Source organism: Mauremys reevesii, linkage group 2 (genome assembly GCF_016161935.1).
Source record: "Mauremys reevesii isolate NIE-2019 linkage group 2, ASM1616193v1, whole genome shotgun sequence".
NCBI lineage: Eukaryota > Metazoa > Chordata > Testudines > Geoemydidae > Mauremys > Mauremys reevesii.
In genome coordinates, this window is record NC_052624.1 from 245,063,385 (window position 1) to 245,084,444 (window position 21,060).

Here is a 21,060-nt window from a genome sequence, read left to right on the forward strand (position 1 = left end):
CTACCTAATACTGATCCAGACGATTCTAAGGGGTAACATCATTCTGTATAACTAAGGCCTAGGATAGCGCTAACCATCAAGCATGTGTCACCACTGGATTACTTTTAGCAAACTCACATCTGCAGCAATGCTTACAAGATAAACATTTAAAATAGTTGTCCGCAGTGGCAGCTCTAGTTCAGAATTTCATAGAAGGGTCTTTAACCTTCCTCAGCTGTATATTCACTTCCTAATGAAGGACACTTATAAAAGTGCCTTTCAATCATCTGAGGTGGCTATTCAATTAACTGTCCCATCCTACCCATGCACCACATACCATCAGATCCTCCCCACTACATACACGCCTCCCTGATGTCCTGTCTGGCTATTGCTTTGGAGGCTTTTATTAAACTCAGTGAGAGTTGTGGGTGCTCAACACCTCTAAGGATCAGGCCTATTGTTTGCACAACACTGAAGAATGCCATTATTATTTCTATATATGTAAAAGAAAAAAATTCTAAGGCTTTGTATACGCACAGAAGTTGCACCAATTTAATTTAAATTGATTTTAAAACTGATTTAGTTAAATCAATGTAGTGCCGTGTGTGGCCAATCTCATATCAGCTTAAACCTAGTTTGTTGGTTTAGTTTGCACCAGGAATATATTGATATATACCAGGTTTAATCTGATATAAGAGTGTCCACACACAAAAGTCCATTGATTTAATTAAAGGTATGAGTTAAAACAAGTTTAGTTAAACCACGGCAGGTTGTGTGTGGAGGTCAGGTATAAATTGGAAGGGTGAACTTTCCTACTGATACACAGGCAGAAAACAAAAATACGGGTATATTTGGGAGATTAAAGATAGTGACAAAAGCCTCATTGAAGTGCAGCAATGAAGTACAGTGAACACAAAGGGTTAGTCATGCATTGGCACAAACTAAAGCCCTGACCTACTGAAGGTATTCCTGAAGGATTATTCCAGGGCCCTGTAAAAGATTACGTGGGTTTGATCAGTCTAGGTTTGCTGTAAATTGGAAAACATTTAGATGCTTTAATAAGAACACTCTTCCCCTTCCCTATAATCTACATAATATTCTCCTAAGAATCTCCAGGAGACTTTTTTAAAATAATGGAGAATATGGGGGAATTCCTGGCTCCATTCAAGTCAATGGGAGTTTTGCCATTGACCTCACTGGAGTTGGATTTCACCCCATATTTATAACATATAGGGAAATATATACAATGACATTCAAGTGCCTGTAAAACTTGGCGATGCTTGCGATTTTTTTGTTTACTTTTTAATAACTTCAGCATGATATATGGCACATCCTTACGCAAACCTGTTCATTACGCCACCATCCCTACCATATTCAAATTTCTACTAAATACTCATTTCCATCATTTTGCCTATACATAATGGGGAAGGTAGGTAACCAAATCAAGTTGTGTACATGCCTCACTGTAGCCATGTTACCTTATTACCATCACCCTTGCCCTTCCTCTCCTCTCCTCTTCCTTCCACTCCCCCAGAATCTTTATTATGACTCTCACTTGTGTCATATTTAATGTAGACTATGCAATCTTTGGGACAGGAGATGCCTCTTTACTTATTTTTTGAGATGCCTAAAATGTTGATGCTTGCAAAAAAAAAAAAGATGATATAAAATGTTATGCAGCTGCATACAATAACTTGATCTAAAATCTTATCAGCAATAGCAGGCACTATATATCTAGGGAGCCAAATCAGAACATGGAACCATTAGACCCTAGTGAGTAGAAAGGTAGGTAATTAAAATGACAATTTTCACAACTTTCTCAAAGAAATGAATTAATGTAACACATAACATAGCCTAACACTGTCTGTGGGCCAAATAGAATAAATATAGTCATTAGCTAATTGTTTACTAAGCTGTAACTTCATTCTATATTCAGCTAAAAACATCTTTGACCATTTGGTTAAGACAAAAACTGCTAAAATTGGTTCAGATCACAGCAGTTCCAGAAGAATTAAAGAACCAGATACAATTTTCCAGGATAAACAAAATGCCTGAAAAGATGTTCAAGAAGGAATATTATGTTAAACATACTAAAATTAACTATTTATAATTCAGGACAAGGTAGTACTTCTGTCCATCTGCAGTTTTTCCATATAAGGATTACAAATATTGTAATCCTTATGGGAACATCCTGTAGAATTGAACAGAGATTGATCATTTTTCTATACAATTTTCAAAGAAACCTTTAGAACTGTTCAGCAGTGATTTAATTATCTATTGAACCCTATAGTTTAAAAATTCTACAGGAAGGATTCCATTCCCTATTATATTCTGTAGTTTTTAGAGTCATTTCTATAAAAATCTATTTAATTACTATTGAAGCTTATTGGTTTCATCTCTAAAGTTAGATTCTGTATGACTTTTCCATATGGAAAGGCTTTCTTTTATAAAGCTACAGCTAAAATAAGGTTATTTTACCATGGTTGTAGAGATCACATTTAAAATTCCTAACAGTGTTTGGAGAACACAGCAGCTCACTGAGTCAGATCCTGTCTGTGATGTATCTATAGTATGGAGTCCTCCTGCAGGTGTGCAGCCTAGAAGGGCTCTGCAGCAGGGAGGTTCCATACATAACCTGTGGCAAGATCCCCACTTAGGTGCAGCTGCATAATGCCACCATGGCCACTAAACCCCTCCTGCTGCCCAGGGTATAGAATCACACACTCCACCACATCAGGTACTTCACTTGGAGATGATATCAACGTCCTCCCTAACTCCATGGCAAGAGGATGGCAAGAGGAGGAAACTTAAAGTGCTTACATGCCAAAATATATTGCATCCGAAGAAGTGGGTATTCACCCACGAAAGCTCATGCTGCAAACCGTCTGTTAGTCTATAAGGTGCCACAGGATTCTTTGTTGCTTTTACATGCCAAAATGGAGCTGCAAGCCAAGGAGTGGAGTCGGCCTTAATGGCAATGAAAGGGGTAGTCCCTCTCTCAGGGGTCTCCCTCTCTCTCATGGGAAAACTTAGTATTTTTAAGGAGAACAGGTCCAGTACCTCATCTCCAAGCTTGTCTCACCCTAAACAGGATATCTATGGGGCTAATGTTGCCCTAGAACTTTCTTAAAATCCACAGTCTCTATGCTGGAGGAGAGAAGTTCAGGATCTGAGGATGAGGGGGAAGCAAGTTCATGCTAACTGAAATTAATGTGAGTTTTACTGGAATAAGAAATTCAGGATCAGATGAGTAAGCCTTCTGCTTAGCTCCTCTCTAAGGACAATCCTGCATAAGCTCCACTTTCAGAATTCCCATTCACTTGAGAAGTGGGTGGAACATAATTTTTGATAGTGTGCAGCTCTAGAAATCAAAGTGTGGCCTCAGCCTCTCTTTACCAAATCTCTATGAAGAAGAATTATTACCTCCCCAGCCCTACATGCGAAACCCCTCCATAACTATCCCAATATATTATTAAGTATCAGAGGGGTAGCCGTGTTAGTCTGAATCTGTAAAAGCAGCAAAGAGTCTTGTGGCACCTTATAGACTAACAGACGTTTTGGAGCATGAGCTTTCGTGGGTGAATACCCACTTAGTCAGATGCAATATATTATTGTTTTTATGGAATGGCATGCCACCAGTAAGCCAATACATAACTCGCTTTACCCGCACATCACATCTGAAACCTAGAACAAAATTCCAAGACTATGGTTGTGTCATTTATGATTGTTTCTACACTGCAATATGTCCATCCTACACAGAAGTCTGGTATTATTGGCCAGTGGTCTTAACTCACTTGTGACATTTTCATAATATTCTACTGGCTCCTGCCATAGTCTGCATACCCTCACAGAGCACATGTAACAACTGTGCAGAGTTATGAAATTACACAATTGGATATTTCAAAAGTGACTCATCGTATTACCTTCCACTGAAGAGAAAGACATTCTTTTTGTTTCAAATTAATTGTTCATTTATCCCTAGCCAAACGATGCTCACTCACTCTATTTTTTAACTTGCTATTTTAATGAAAATATTTATATTTTTTCTCAAGAACAGAGCAATTTCATCCTACCACAGTTTTCTTTTTCTGTAACATAAATATGATGTCTAATTTTCAAGTATCTATTAAAATTCTGTGAGGCTGAATATCTTATCTATTAGTTTTATCTAAAATTACACAGTATACTGCACATGTAATTTTTTTCTAAGAATCAATGTGTACTTCTCTACCCATCATTTATTAATAGGCTTACCATCTGTATTCACCTTTAAATTCCACCAATTAATAGACCTGAGCCCGGCAACACTGTGTACAGCTTTAATAATGTGAAAAAACTGACAAGCAATCCGTTTAACATTGAGGAATTTAACCCAGTACCAAAGCGATTGTATGAATAGATTTGTTGCAAAGACTTAAACATAAATTGATTTAGTTAGACGAGACGTTCATTTCATAGGCACTTATTTTAAAAGCTACATTTCCCCAGCAGCACAGAGTTAACAAATGGTGCTACAAAGCACTAGAACTCCCACGCAAGCTGACTCACACAAGATAACAAAACCATCTGAACTTCAAAGAACTCTTTTCTTTTTTTTTATGGTTCCAATGACTTCTCCAATTTTGAGGAGGCGAGATCTCAGAAGTGTACAGTATACAGAGGGTGATGTATGGAGATGGATGGATGACCAGGTTATAAATCAAAGTCAAAGGGTTCTGATGACAAGTGGTCTATGTCCACACCTGCAAAATTCATTTGAAACTAAAGTAATTTATCAAGTCAAATCCATTATTTTAATAACCAGCTACTAGCCCATTCCAAAACAAGAATGATCATTGCAGTTTTGCTCCTTCTCTGCTTCCTTCTCCTTCTTGTCTCATCTTTCCTCTTTACATGGCTGCCATGTGGAAACCATGTTATCTCCTCGGTTAACTTGCACACTACAGTCATTTGTGTGTCCAAGTGACATTTTAAGTCTTACATGCACTCTTATAATACAATTCTTATCTTGCTTGTTGGTCACTGAAATATTTTTCTCCCCTTTTGGCTCAAGTTCCAGCCCAAGTCCAAATGTCTACACAGCAATTTTTTGCCCCACAGCCTAGGCCAGCTGCAGCTGTGCCACAGGGCTTTTATTCCAGTGTAGATATACCCATCGGCATATAACTCAGAAATTAGGTCTTGATCCAGCATCTGTCAATAGGAACTCTTTCCATTGACTTCAGTGAGTACTGAACCAGCCCCCTTGATCACTAGGACTCAAATTCTGGAAGCAGCAGCGGCTGCCAGCAGCTTCAAAGATCAGGCTGCACACTGGGAATTCTCCAATGGGGGCAGGAGGGGCTGAAGGAGGAACAGATCCTGTTCATGTAGGATGCTGATAATAATTGGAGCCATTCCCTGGCTGCTACTGCAAGCTCAAGTCAGTGGTGAAACGGAGATTAGAATTTAGGAATGCCTGGCTTTCATTCAGATCGTACACTTGCTGCCTCTCTAAATGTATTGCCAAAATTCATTAATTTATAAATGGCTGAAGAGTATTGTTGCAGTTGTCACTTTGAATAACATGTATTTTTAAATGATTTACTGTTTCCTAGATTTGAAATATAAATTGTGGATTTGGCAATATCAGTGGCCAGATATCAAATATTGCAATGTTGGAAATAAGTTATTATTGTCTCTTTGAATTTCAAACTTTATTCAAACAATAAATATGGAAAAAATTCTCAGGTTTACAGACATATGTTCAAAACTAATGAGCTGTAGATTTAATACCTTGCAGTCCATCGAACTAGTTAACATTTCTGAGATCAATATTTTATTTCCTTTACTTTACATAATATGAAGAAGCTTATCATGTTTGAGAAAACTATTATTTTTAAAAAAAGATGTATATTTTGTATTTGAGGTTATGAACTACTTGATAGGGAATTTCAAATTGTGATTTAAAGATCTAATAGACTAGGGAACTTTACCATATTATGTATTTTAATAAGTGTTTTATTACTCTTTTCTGTTTCCTTTTTTCTTCCTAAAGAATTTAATTAAAAAGAATAAATGTAATATTTAGAAATAGATATTACTCAGCTCCACAACATGGACTATGTTAGGCTTTGACAATCCCTTACAAATGAAATGAAAATGTGACATAGTATGTCATGTTTCTCATAATATGTGAAATATTTCTTTAATCAAACACAATAAAACATTATTTTGCTCCCACAGCTGTATATTTTAAAGCTATCTCTGTTCAATAGGCTCTCTCCGGGTCTTTATTTCCTGCCATGGTTACTGTAACTCCTCCTCTCTGTCCTCTCCAACATTTATATCACCCCCTCCACATCATACAAATTGCAACCTCAAAATGATCATTGCTCTGGTCACACCCTTCTCCACTGACTCCTGCCGTCTTCCACTACAGCAAGTTCAAGATCTTTGTCCTTACCTGCTAGGCTCTATGTCACCCTGTCCCTCCTTAACTAATAGCCTAATATTTTATTGCATAGTTCCCTGCCTCCTGAGTTCCACCAGGGATGTCAACCTTGACCCCCTGTTTATCCTCTTCTCCCACAATCATCTCTGTCCTTTCTGCCAGGCTGCTCCCTCTGCACGGAATACCCTTGCTGAACTGCTACATGAGGGCCCTCTCCTCATTCATATCTCACTTTATTTGAGTTATTAAACAAAACACTGGTTATTCCATCATGTTGTCCATTAGCCTTTCTAAATTACATTGTAATTCTATTGATAATATCCCATCCTGTCTCTCTCAGACCCAGTCTTGGTATCCCCCAGTAATGTCATGTCTTAAATAAGTTTATAAGCTCCTTCTGGATAGGATCGTGTCTTCTCTGCATTTTACAAGCTTCTCATGGCTAGGTCTTCTTGCTGTAGTGAGGTACCTAGCATACACTTGTGCACTAAAATATTTTTGTTAACTATAGAATGATACATGTCTCCTCAATTATTTGGAACCTTGTTGTGAGTAGGAGTGTAGTCAAAGTGGATCTGCAATACTACCAGGGGGTGGGGGACTGCTCCAGATCAAGCAATGACCTTTCCTATACCCCTTCCTTCTAACATGCCCCACCTCTGAGGAAAGTGTCACTGCCAGATGCTTTCTCTGCTTGTTAGCCTAGAATGAAGCCAAATTCCCTATATGAGAACACCTTCTAAGGCACTGAAGCAAAGCAGACTAATTGGATCCTAGCTCCTGAAGATTCCAGTGGCATATGCAGAATCTTGTAGTGGCATAGGGCTGCCCTAAAGCCTCCTGCATCACCCCTGCTTCCAGCCACCAGCACAAAGGATGCAGCTAAAAGCAAGGGGGAAAGCTAAGGCATGGAGCATCACCATTAGCTTGCAATAATCCTGATGCTGCTTGAAACCATGCTGGAGATGAGTTGCAGGACTGAAGAGCTTCTGAGGGCTCCTTTCTGGTCCCTCCTCCTTAGCTCTGCCCAGTGTTCCTTGGACCATATGATTTTAACCTGCTATTGCTGACCCAATTCAGTATTGACATAGATGGTGGGTTTAAATTACACATTGTTAAGTCACTGCAAATTGATGCAATGTAACGTAAGCCACTGAAAGAGAGTGTAAACTGGGATAACTTACACAGTCAGGGGGGTTGTAGCAGGAAGTGTAACCAATAGGAGCATAAAAGAAACTATAATAAACCAAAGCTTCATCCTCCTTCTCTTTCCTCCTAAAATTGTGCAGACTTTGGTAGAGGGCTCTCAAAAGCAAAAAGTATGACAGCAAGGTGTCTGCAACCTCCACTTCATCAGCGTGCCCACAGCTGGCCAGCATAGCCCCAACAGGGGCAGTGCTGTTGACAGGGTGGCTGTGCTAACTACCGGGAAGAAGGAGCAAGAAGAAGTTGCTTTCAGCCTCTACTGACTAGTCTCCTAGGGAGCCTCCAGCAAACATAAGACTGGCCCGATCGAGAGACGTTCCAGAGGAGTGAGGCAGTGAAAACAAAGTCAGCCGTCTCCCATGGAAAAAGCCTCCTCGGATAGAAGGGGCCAGGCTGGCACAGTGAGATGCATGCCAAGAAAGATAAATTATAGTGGCAACTATACTTAAGGTTACTGCAGGACTTCCTCTGCAGTATGGGACATGGGTCACTTGCAGGTTTAAACTAGTGTAAATGGTGAATTGTCTATAACCTAAAGTCTTTAAACCATGATTTGAGGACTTCAGTAACTCAGACAGAGGTTAGGAGTTTATTACAGGAGTGGGTTGGTGACATTCTGTGGCCTGCAATGTGCAGGAGGTCAGACTAGATGATAACAATGGTCCCTTCCTACCTTTAAGTCTATGAGACTTCGTTTTAGAGATTGACATTTTTAATTCCCCTAAAATAGATATGCTAAGTTAGATTCCTTTCAAATTTGGTGTTCCTCAGGAGGGTGCAGTATAGAGTTAGTGACCTAAATTTGAGGTCATTTGAGTTAGGCTTTGTGTAGATATAACCCCACACAAATAGCCCTTTTTCAAAGAGTTTCTAGGTGAGTTTTTTTGTGCTCAGAGCTAGAGACCAAACTACTGATGTATCAAAATGGTCTCAATCTGTCAAGTTTTACTCAGGGTAGTGCATGGCACCCACTAAGTCTTTGGCAGACCCACACTGAGAATGTATTTATAAAAACTGTACATTTTCTTAATGTGGATGTGTAGATGTACAAACTGGAAGGATTACAGTGTGCACACATCAATAAAGAAAAAAATGTTCGGGTTTCTATGTAGCCACTTTATACTTGCCTGGGCAGTTTGAGGAAATTTGCTGACATCATTGGCCTCAGTGAACACTCCATCATTGACATTTCTAGTCCAAATTTTTGTACTCTTGTGGCAGTAAAGATTTGATAACTCATGCTGCTGCTTGCTACAAGCTCTCTCTGTGATAATATAATGTGTTTGTATTTTATGGGGATATTTACCAGTGAATAGCAGAATAGTAAGCAGACAGTCTACCTACAATTTTTGTTTTGGGCGCAGAGGAGCTGGAGCAAGAGCACTTTGGGGAGGGAACCAGGTGTAGGGGACAGGGACAAAGCATATGGCTGTGGAGAATATGGACAATGAGGACGTGGTAGGCAAGCCTTGGATTGGTTGTTTGAGAAAAATCCATATTTTACTAGCCCCTTTTGAAACTTAACATTCGGTGGATGATTTCCAAGCCAGAGAGAATCCAGCTCATTCTTTGAAAGCCATGTTCGTTCTGCACTGCTAATTGTAGTAGACGGTAGAAAAAATTATTCTTGTCAGTAAACTAATTAGATACGATTCAATAAACACTGGGAACTTATTTGCTGAGTATGATGCTATCATTTTAAAATAGTCACTTTTCAGAAAAGAACCACTTTTAAGTATGGAAAGTTCTAAACATTTTTACTGTACCTGTAATAACTATTAAGTATAATTAAAGTTGAAAGCCACACAACCATACTCAATTCTGCTGCAGGACTGTGGAACACTTCTGTGGCCAGTGCTGTAAAGTACCTTATGTCAGCTAAGTAATAGTGTAGTCAATAGCCTAAACTACAATACTGCGTATGGCAACATTTGTGCAAAGTTACAGAAGTCAGAAATGTACTATCATTCTGAGAAACACGACCAACAAATAGATACAACAGCTACAACATTGCACCCCTCATCATTTTCACTAATATATAAAACTTATCAAAAATAAAACCAACAGCTTGGGATATAAGAAAAGTAAACCTCTTCCTATGGACACCAAACTTTTTACAGTAGTTCTCTAGGTAATACACCTCAAAGATATCACAGCTAGTCTACATACTTCAACTCTTGACTTTTCTGGATGCCTTAGTGTGATTTTTTTTTCTGACACAAAAGTTACATAGACTATTCTATGTGGATTTTGTAAATTTTAGATGTAGACAACAAAAGCTTGTTTTTTCTACACTATGTTTTATTCACTACCTTATGAAGATTTGAAACTATGGGCCAAAGTCACTCTTTTGCCTTATCTACATTAGGACAGTGAACCATTGCTGACAGTGGTTTTTCAGCTACAGAATCTCCGAGATGCAGCACTGAGGACAGATTGAGAGCTAAGATATTTTCAATGCTATTTCAGAAAGTGTGATTGAAATGACTCCTTCTTTGCAACAGCCTAGCCACTGCATCCCAAGTGATATTAACCAGAGAAATGGGCAAGCAGTGAGCACTGCTGAGAGAAAGTAAGATCGCTGTTCTAGCCTGCACTTGAGAACAAACTGGTCCCCAGCATCCCTTGGATAGGGGAAGCATAAGCCATCCTATTCCCATTGGTCATTATCCTGGGCTCAGGGATGAATTGTCCCCACAAGTCCAATTGCACAGGGTTTAAAGGGTAATACAAAAACCTGTAAACATGACCTATGTAATCCTTCTGCCCGGTGGAGTTGGCAGCAACAAGGGCCAAGTTCAATATCCAGGGGTCCCTCTTAACAATATAATACAGAACTGGCGTGAGCCCCCACCCAGTAATCTGGGAAAATTAAAAACCACCCCTGAGCACCTCTCAGGCCTGGTCTACACTGGGGGGCATGTCAGTGTAAGATACGCAACTTCAGCTACGGGAATAGCGTAGCTGAAGTCGACATATCTTATTTCGACTTACCTCCCGTCCTCACAGTGCGGGATTGACAGCCGCGGCTCCTCTATTGACTTCGCTTCCGCCTCTCGGCCTGGTGGAGTTCCGGAGTCGACGGGAGCACGTTCGGGGATCGATTTATCGCATCTAGATGAGATGCAATATATCGATCCCCGATAGATCAATCGCTACCCGCCGAGCCGGCGGGTAGTATGGACGTACCCTCAGAGGCAATACTTCCCCACTCAGAACACTGAGTCTGTGTATAGCAAAGAAAACTTTTTATTAAAAGGGGAAAGGAACATAGCATTAATTTGGAAAAACACCACAACCATGATTCAAACATATCTGACTATGAGCAAAACACCAACCAAAAATTGATCACTTTGGCAATACAGCTCTTTCTGCTCATATGTAAGCAGAGAGGTGTGTTCATGTAAATACAGTCCAGTCCTGAAGCCTCTTCCCCTCCCCAGCTCATCACTAGCTGTCAGGGGATGGATTATCCAAATGTTGCCTACATCTAAAATACCTTTTCAATACACAAAGATGTTATATATTGGAACATTCCAGAACTGAATGATATAATGTGGGCAAGGGGAAAAGTCTAACACTCCAAGTTTGAGCGCTGTATGGCTGAGATAACTTTAAAGTTATGACATTCAAGGAATGATTCTCAGGCTCTTTATGATACTCTGGCTGCAGTTGGGAAAAACAGCCCCTTAAGTATGTCCTGTGTGCCTCCCCAACTGGCATAGTGCTAGTATTAGAGGAATATACCGCTCCTAGACCCTAACATAAAGTGAAGATTGGGATTTGGTATAACCAGGATGCATTATGGGCATTTGCTGCTTCTCAGGACTCACAGGGGGCCTTAAGAAGCAAAGTATATGATAGAGTATCCATGAAATTTCTCTAACATACACCAGGTTGTTCCCTGCATAGCCCCAGAATATGGGCAGCACAAAGATGGTTTTAAAGTCTGTCCCAAGCAAAGCAATAGAATGACTGAAGGTATGTACTGGGTCTGGAGGATGCAATTTCCAGCTTGAATAGACATACCCATGCTAGCTCTGATCAAGTGCTCATACTAAAAATTAAAGCATACCTGCAGCCGTGCTAGCAGCAGGGAGGACTAGCTGCTTTGAGTACAATCATGCAGGCATGTACTCAGGGCAGTTAGCCCAGCCTGCACGCATGCATTTCTATTTTTAGCATGCTAGCTTGATCAGAGTTGGCATGGGTATGCCTACTTGAGCTGGAACATATACCCTATAGCTCCAGTGTAAACATACCCTGAGAATCAAGACTTGTATCTATAGTGAAGCTGTTACTGGTCCAGGCATAAATCTTGCCTATTCTGGACCTCAGGCAGGTGTAATTTTGAGAAGAAATTCCACATTTGAGAAGGTAAGGAGAAAACATTTTCCTAACAGGTTGCTTACAAAAAATTAATGAGGGCTATTTGAAATTGCTTAGGGGATTAGAATATTAGTGAGATGGATTAGTGAGCAGAGAGCAGGGCAGGTAGTCATGTCTTTATAATTTACCACATCGCTCCACAGCTTTATCACATGCATATCACCTGTGTGTGTGTGGAAGAGGTGTGTGGAAGAGAGATTCTTGTCACCCTGGGCCATTTTATAGTCTTAATTTTATATACATAGCATCCTCTCCTTACCTCTGCTAGCTGACATGGAATCACATTATTCCAATCAAGGTGAACCTGCATTGTCCACTGAGATTACTGTAGATACCACTTATTGGCTCATTAGTGGATGGCTGATATCGAAGAGTTGTGTAATTCCTACAACTTGCACTTTAATTTCCATTAGAAATGAGCTCAAAAATACCAAGGTCACCCCTAAATCTGCATTCCCAGCACTACAAAACTTTGTAAACTTGCTCCTGGAAAGCTCACAGGCTGAGTACATTTTTAAGAACAGTGGATATTCAGATGCTTTAGTGAAGAGAGCTATAGAAATACCTATATATAAATTAAATTTAATGTATTATAAGTGGATCTTTTGTTTATCTTCTGTCTCCCTTTTGGTTGCATTAAACCCTATTTGTGAAGTGATCTGCATTTATTTTCATAAGAGAGAGCACCCCCACTTCTCCTACTCTGATCCTTAGTCACAATGTGTGGGCAGAAAGAAAAAGTCACTCACATTCCATTAAATGCCACAACAAAATAAAGAAGAAAACTATTGACCCGATATTTAGATAAATACTACTACAATTATGTCAGAGAGAAAGGAAGCAGTAGAGGCCTGATCCTGTTCCCACTGACTACAATGGGAGCTGGATTAGGCCCTTGGGTTGTTAGCAATGCATTATCTGAATTTTGTATTTTCTCTTATTGCTGAAAAGCAGTCATTTGCTGCCCTCTAGAAGTAGATTACTGCATATACTCTACTTCTATGCAACACTCTTGCCATCTTTAGACAACCATCTGAGTTTAAATGAAAATACATATGACAATGCAAAACAATATGGAAATGTTCATTGTTTTTAAGTACTCTGGATAAATAGTAAGAGTTACAATGCAATATATAAAACTTTTAAGTTAAAGAAACTAACTTGTGAAGTTCATCCACTGCTACTTTCCTTTGACTTCACTGGATGTTGGATCAGGGCCCTAGAAGAAGAAACATATAGATGTGATAAAATGTGGGTTATCCCAGAATTTCAGGTTCATAGTATTTTGGTAACATATTCATGGTAATCTGGTAACCTACAGCAGATCATGTTACTTTGTGTCACTATTGGAATTATTGCACACAAATCTGCTTCCAGGAATCAGGTTACATAAATGGTTAATCCTGATATTGTGGTGTCAGTTCTTGAGGTACCTCCTTCATTATTTCTCCTGGGAACAATAAGCAATAGTTTTCCCTTAGTTACACCTGTGTAAACCCAGTGACCTCAACAGGGTTGCAAAGGTGTAATTAAAGGGAAAATTTGACCCAGTGTGAAAAAATATGTTGCCACCTCTTTAAAATACATTTGCAGAAGTTAATTGGTTAGAAGGGTGAAGGGAGAAAGAGGATGAAGAGGGAGTAATGGCAGTAAGAGGTTACATCGAGATTTATTTTTTTATTCAATTTGTTCCCTGTCGAGTTTATTCAAAAGCTCTTGCTGCAGTAACAAGTGTGACTGTCTAATTCTAGATTATTTGCTGGTATTTGATGCCATTTTACATCCCAAAGCCGTGCTTGTTCCCCTCATTGCAGAGAAGGTCCACAAAACCCCAAAATAAATTTAAAAAATTACTCATAATTAAAACTGCACACTTCATTGCAAAATCAAAAGTTAGACAACTTCCAAGAAAAATTTTGCTTAGGGACTTTTTTTTGTAAAAGGGGCTCGTTTTCCAGGGAATATTAGCCTATTTTTAGCACCAGGTAGTCTTTATTTTTATAAACCACACACTTAGCTACAGTTCCTGGGCATGTCATGCCATCTAGGTGCATTGTGATGATACAAAAAAGAAAAGGGCTTTGTTAGGCTCTGCTAAAATTACCAGGTGTTAACTCAGCATGCTCAGAACTAGAAGTGATTTTTCAATCCCATGTAACTTTTTTATGTTTTATTCTCCCTCTCCAAACCTAATTAGGGGCCTACTCCTCAGTAAGGTCTAATTGCATGTCGGGTTTGGAGGGATTTTGTTCAGTTGTTTAAGTTATTAATGAGAAAAAAAATAAAATGCTGGAAAAGTATCTGATTCTTGCCAACTTTTCAAATACCCAAGAATGGCTAATGGGATTGTCTTCAAATTTAAAAACAAACCCCCCTCATCTCTGGGCAAAAGTTAAAGGGAGATTTGGGTGTGAAAATGGGTGCTTAAAATAAAAACCCTGATATAATCTTAATTATCTTGCAATCGTTAATATTATTAATACCACCTAGCTCTAATATAGCACTTTTCAGCAATAAATTTTAAAGCGCTTTTACAGAGGTCAGTATCACTATTCTCATTTTAATTATGGGGAAACTGAAGCACAGAGAGGAAGTCATTTGCCCAAGGTCACCCGGCTTTCCAATGATGGAGCCAGGACAAGAACCCAGGTCTCCTGAGTCCCACTCCAGTGTCCTAGCCACCAAGTGGCAATGATATAAAGATTTTTCATAAGGGAAGTGTTTATTATCATGCTATCAACACAAATTGAAAAGTTACAGCTGCAATTTTCAAGAATACAAATACACCTCTACCCCATTATAACACTACCCTATATAACACGAATTCGGATACAACGCGGTAAAGCAGTGCTCCGGGGGTGTGGGGTTGCGCGCTCTGGTGGATCAAATCAAGTTCAATATAATGCAGTTTCACCTATAACGTGGTAAGGTTTTTTGGCTCCCGAGGATAGCATTATATCGAGGTAGAGGTGTACTGTCCCAGTAGCCAGAACTGCCAGTTGCTATTTATCTAAGCCTTTATACCATGCTCATCTCTGTATTATCTGAGTTATGTGATCATATAGTGAACAATAGGTTTGGTGGCCAAAATATTCCAAAAGAGACTAGTGATTTGGGATGCCTGCATTTTTGTATGTCCAACCTGAATTTCAGGATGTGCTGGGGACCCGCCTTCTGAAAAAATCAGGCCTCTTTGGGTTGTCTGAAGTTGGGCAACAAAAATCTGAAGCATCCAAATTCAGAAGCCACTTTGGAAAAATCTTGGCTCATATCCATTCATAAAACAGTCACACAAGGTGGCAAAACTGAGAATGCTTTTGCAGCCTTAAATCCAAAGGTTTTTTTACTCCTGAGAAGTCAAAGTTATTGTGCCATTTGCAATTTTTTGGTCACCATACCTGGAGCAAAGTATCAGAGGAGTAGCTATGTTAGTCTGTATCCACAAAAACAAAGAGGAGCTGGTTGGCACCTTAAAGACTAACAGATTTATTTTGGCATAAGCTTTCACGGGTAAAAAAAGCCCACTTCTTCAGATAGTCTTTAAGGTATCTCCGGACTCCTCCTTGTACATCTGGAACGTGTTTTCTCCTAACCTCTCTAATACTAACCACAGTGTTAGTAGCAATGCTAATGTTCCATATCTCCCAGAGCCATTCTGTTTAGTGCTTCCTTTGAAAAGTTGAATCAGAAGTTCCAAGCATTTACCCAGCTATTGACTAGTCACCCACTTTAAAAGCTTGGTTGCAGGTGAGCATGGCATCAATTGCCAGTAGATGGGGAGGCTCATTCTCCTCATACATCAGTTTTATACTATTTTTTCTTGATTTGACTTCACTGGAATTACTGCCTGATTTACATCAATGTAAGTGGCACAAGACCTGACCTTGGAGCAGAAGACTGTCTGGAATGGCATGCGGACAGCTGATCTAGTGGCACTTTGATACCCCAGAAGGGGAGGAATATACAGTGACTTGGATTTAGGGCTGAGTCACAAAGAAGAAGCACTGCGAATCCTGGAGAGTAAGGGGTGGGGGGATGCAGTGCAAACAGTTGTTGGAAGGGAGGTGTCAGACATGAAAGGCCCTAATTCTCAGCTGGAGCCACAAGGAAGTGCCCCAATGGCAAGTGGACCCCATTACTCCAGGGTCCTGTTATCACCTTTCTCCCTCCCACCCGCCCCTTGCAGTGACCTTGGCATGCCAGAGCTCTGGGTTTAGCTGGGTGTGCCCTGTGGAAGGCACTGACTTTTTCAGGGGCATGTACAAGGTGAGCTGGTTCCCGGGTCTGCTCCTCGGCCCCGTAGCCTTCCCAATCAATGGAGGTACCACTGCTTCCCTCATCATATCTGGGAACCTATAATCTTGTGGACAAAATACTTTTTCTTGCCCTTGAATCTGAACTGGAGGGGGAGGGAAGGGTTGTGTTTTGTTAGGGAAGGAATTATCAGACAATGATTTCAGGAGGAAAGCATAAATACAGAATGCAGCTTGAGGGATCAGGCAAGCCAAAGCTTGAAGGTTCATGGATTGATTTGTCTGCAGATTTGGTAAGGACCCACATACTGGTGGTCTAGTTTGCAGATGAGTCAGCCTGTCTTGAGGTGTTTGACCAAAAGCTCCACCTTCTGTCCCACAGCAAAAAAAGTGGGACTTTGCTGTTGGTGGCAGTCAGCATAATGCTTGTGTTGTCTTGGCTACATCAAGATGTCACTTTAGCTCCCCTTGGGTTTGTGGTATACCAGGTCCATTGCTGCAGGAACAGTGGGTGCTGTGGGAAGTAGAGGATGAAAACAGGTGAAAATCATAGATAGCCAAAATATGGACTCATCTAGAGGTGTGGTCCTCATTATTATATGCAAATTTCACATGGAATCTGTCATGTTGGTGGAAATTTGTGAAGCACCCTAGTTACTACTCTAGTACTTGGTTCATCCTTTCTGGTTGGCCATGTTCACGAATGATAGGTAGTTCAGTAGCTATATTAAGACACTTCTAGTAAGTGCAACACCTCCTTCTAAACCATGACACAATCTGGGGTCCCCTGTTTGAAGTAGTGTGGTCCAAGAGGCTGTGGATGCAGAAATCATGGGAGATGAGGAAGCAGGTGGTGTCCTCAGCAGGGTGAGTTATGTGCAGGGGATAAAAAGTGCCATCTTTGTAAGCTGATCCATCACTGTCAAGATGGTACAGCAACAGCAACCCTTGGATTTAGAGAGTTAGACAGTGAAGCCCGTGGTGATCTGGCCTCAAGGCCTTGCAGAGGTCTCAGCATGTATTAGCATTCTGAAGGATTTAGTTTGAGTCATTTTATATGGGTGCAGGTGTCATATGATCTGACATAAGCCTGAACATCAGACCACAGTTTTGGCCACAAGAATGATCAACATGTTTGGCTTTTATCTGGCTGAAATGGCTCACCCAAGGGACATCAAGGCATAGGCAAAAAGCTTCCAGACAAGGGTTTTCCTGGGGTGACGAGTATGCTCATAATGATGAAGTATCAGAGGGGTAGCTGTGTTAGTCTGGATCTGTAAAAGCAGCAAAGAGTCCTGTGGCACCTTATAGACTAACAGACTTCATAATGATGAAGGAGTCAGTCTCTCTGTGTACTTTCAGGTGAGGGTTTGGTATCAGAGGTTAGGAACTTCTAGGCAAAATCCAGGTGTGGTGCCTGGCTGGGAATCCCAGGAACCCTGGTCTGGGAGCCAAAAGGCAGTTGGTTTGGCAGTCCTCTGAGCTAAATATCACTATGTACCAGTGCCAGGTGATACTTGGGTCACACTTGGCCAGCCAGGGATTTCAAGTATCCCTTGGAAGGAGAGTGTCAGGATTGGATTAGGCTGAACTGAAAGAATTAATGGTGTTCCCCACTTACTGCTTCCAGAGCTGGAGTTTCCTGATTCCTGACCAGAGGCGGCCATCAACTGTCTCAACCAGATCAGAAGTGGTCTTAGATTGTATGGGGACACCAAGTACGTGGGCTACGGTGGCATCCATGAAATTATTCTCTGCCCCAGGGTCAAAGCCCACTGGAGGGAAAAAACATGTCTGGAGCCCTAAAGTCAGAGTTGTAGCTACAGCTGTAGGTGAAGGGATGATCTTCAGGAGGTGGGGAGGATGCCTGGAAGGACTTGCCGAGTTAGGTTTCCTATGTTATCCAAGCTCAACCCCCATTAGCAAGGCTAGGCAGGGGCATTTTCCCAAATCCACTCAGTTCAGGGCCTGGTCTGGGTAAACAGAAGCCACATGGCCCATGCTGCCACAGTAAAAGCCACAAATTATTTTGCCATCACAAATCCAAAGTTACATAGCAAAACCCTTCCTTCTATACATCTTTAGTAACATCTGCATTCCTGACTATACACTGCAACATGTGCTTCATGATTGTCTTGGTTACTTTTCAGGAACCAATCCTTGTATAGCATACTCTGTCCATGTATAACCTGATCTCTACTTTCCAGGTTTATCTTGTCCATTGTTCCTACCAATTTGTTCCTGCTTATCTTAGCTAGACTGACTCCAGCTTGATGCTTATGTAAGTCTTCTGGAAAGTGGAGGCAAGCAACAAGGGCTGGGTTCAATATCTAGGGGTTCCTCTTAACAATACAAAACAGAACTAGTGAAAGCCCCCATTCAGTACTCTGGGAAAACTAAACCTCACCCCTGTGCACTTCTAAGAGGCAATACATCCCTTCTCATAAGCACTGAGTCTGTGTATAACAAAAGAAAGCTTTTATTAGAAGGGAAAGGAATCCAGCATTAATTTGAGAAAACACCACAACCACATTCAAAAGTATGCAATCATAAGCAAACACCCGCCCCACAGTACACTGGGCAGTGTCCTTTGCCTCAGTTTCCCATTTGCAGTGTGAAAGTCCAATAAATAAATGTCCCTTTAACATGTCATTCCCTTTTCCCTCCACTGCATCCTATTCACAGCTGGTTGTCTTTGATCAGCAAAGGCTCAGAATTCAAAGAGTGTATTCATGTGGGTTCACCTGCCACACACACCTGTGACTGCTTATATCTGCTGCTGTTATCTCTGACATTGTCTCTGCTGCCACCGCTGGCTGCTTGCTGCTGCTGTTTTCTCTACCACTCACTGCCACTTCTGTAATGCAGTGTTCTGAAGTTCCACTGCTTAGCCCAGCTCTTAGTGATTTCACTAGGTAGCAGGGAACCTCACAGCTACTACAGCAACTGCACTGTTTTCACTGCAACATTGTCCCCACACTAGGCCTAAAGGTTAGCTCTGAGACCAGCTCATCAGTGACTGAGCTCTAGTAATCACTGACCAAAAATAAAGACTCTCAATTGAGCCTAATTGGCTGTCACTCAACACTGAAGAGGGTAGGGCCAAATGGTGTCAAGGATTCTTTAAGCAGACGCCACAGGTGGCCTGAGCAAACTGTAATGCCTAAGGATTAGATGGGTCAAAGGGCAGTCCAAATCAGTAGTCAGAGTTCACACAAGCGGTCCTGTCAAGGATGATTCCCCACTCTGGTACTATGAGTGCAGAAGGTGGGGGCCTGCAAGGATTCTAAAAATTAATACTGGCCACTCCAGGCTTGTATTAAACTCCCAAGGTTACAGCTTCCCTCTGACCTTGGATGCGTAGATGCTGCCACAACTTGAGTGCAAAAAAAACCCTTTGGACCCAGGGAAGTGCACTTGGGAATTCCTTCCTGTGGGGTACCCTCAAGCCCTTTCACCCCCCCACCTGCCTCCCAAGGAAGAGCTGAGAAAGAAAACAAAGGAAATTACCTGTTGCCACCAGCTAATTAAACAAAATGTGGACAAGCCTCTTAGTACACAAAAACAAAAAGAGAAAATACATCTGGAAACTCAGGCTATTACTAGATTTAAAAACAAACAAAACAAAACAAAAAAACGACTTACAAGGATTAAGCATTAAGAAGAACTGTCTTGAGGTCCAGTTTAAAGGCTGCAAGCAAAACAAAAGCATTTGGGGTTGGCACAGAGGAGTCCACAAGCCATAAAAAGATATAAAAGAGATAACCCTAATTGCGTCTTCCTAGACATTTCCTGATCTACTTACATATCTGGGGGCTTCAGGTAAGTAGTTTCTAGGTATGATTCAGATGACTTTTCATATCTGGCCCCAAGCTTCTTACAGCTTAGTTCCAGCCCTGTCTCTGCTTCTTCCCAAGAACAACAACAGACAAACAAAGGGGAAGTTTTTTCCCAATCTAAAAAAGTTCTAGCTTTCCCATTGGCTCTTTTGGTCAGGTGCCCACTCCCTTTTACCTAAGAAGGGAAACTTTTTAATCCTTTACAAGTCAAGCAAGTAGAGAACAACTACTAAGTGGGATTTTATGGCTGACTGGGTGTCCATAAAAGGAAGTTACCCACCCTCCACACCTTTCATTTATCACAGGTGTGATAGCCAGGAGATCCAATCCAAGGGGAACATATAGCAAGGCAGAGTCAAACAGGGTCCAAGAAACAACCAGCACAGAATTGCTCAAACAAGGCCAGAAAGGAAGCAGGAAGTTTATATACAGTCACCAGGTAATCAGGGTCAAGACTATTTGGCCAATCAGGAAGCAGGTCATGGAACCTTAGAAGCTGGTTTACCCAAGTCTAAATTCCACGGTAATTCAATAATTTGGTATTGCATGACAGTTAAGATTGTTTCCCAATAACCCTGTGAGCCTGGGTTTGAGACAAGTTTTGTGATACCTATGCCATTAATTATGCTTATAGTTATAAAGATTTTCCTACTCTCTAACCTAAATTTCCTTTGCTGCAGAATAAGCTGATTACTTTTTACCCTACCATCGGCAGACATGGAGAACAGCTGATCACAATCCTCTATATGACAACCTTTTATATATTTGAAGACTGCTCTATTTCAAGTCCTAAACAAAATAACCAAGAGTAGTTTAAGTTTAGCAGTTTTCAGTATCCATAAAAAATGCCCAAGCATGAGTTTACAAGATTTTACAATCTACAAAGGCACAGTTTTTAGATAAATAAATTATGTACTAGATGCCACCAAGTGGTGGCTGTTATCACATATCAATATCTTTG

At 40.8% G+C, this 21,060-nt stretch overlaps 1 long non-coding RNA gene across 3 annotated transcripts in view; it reads right to left on the reverse strand.

Annotated features, from left to right (window-relative positions):
• LOC120399534 overlaps positions 1-20,633 on the reverse strand; it is a 54,922-nt gene extending 34,289 nt beyond the window's left edge. For 2 of the 3 annotated variants that reach the window (XR_005595215.1, XR_005595216.1), the window contains exons 1-2: positions 20,380-20,633; positions 13,169-13,226 (exon numbers count right to left, since the gene is read on the reverse strand). This is a non-coding gene — a long non-coding RNA (uncharacterized LOC120399534). Of the gene's footprint in view, positions 1-13,168; positions 13,227-15,832; positions 16,775-19,905; positions 19,952-20,379 lie in introns of those variants that run through there. The other variant, XR_005595214.1, reaches the window with a different exon arrangement.
• Positions 20,634-21,060: the final 427 nt, after the last annotated feature.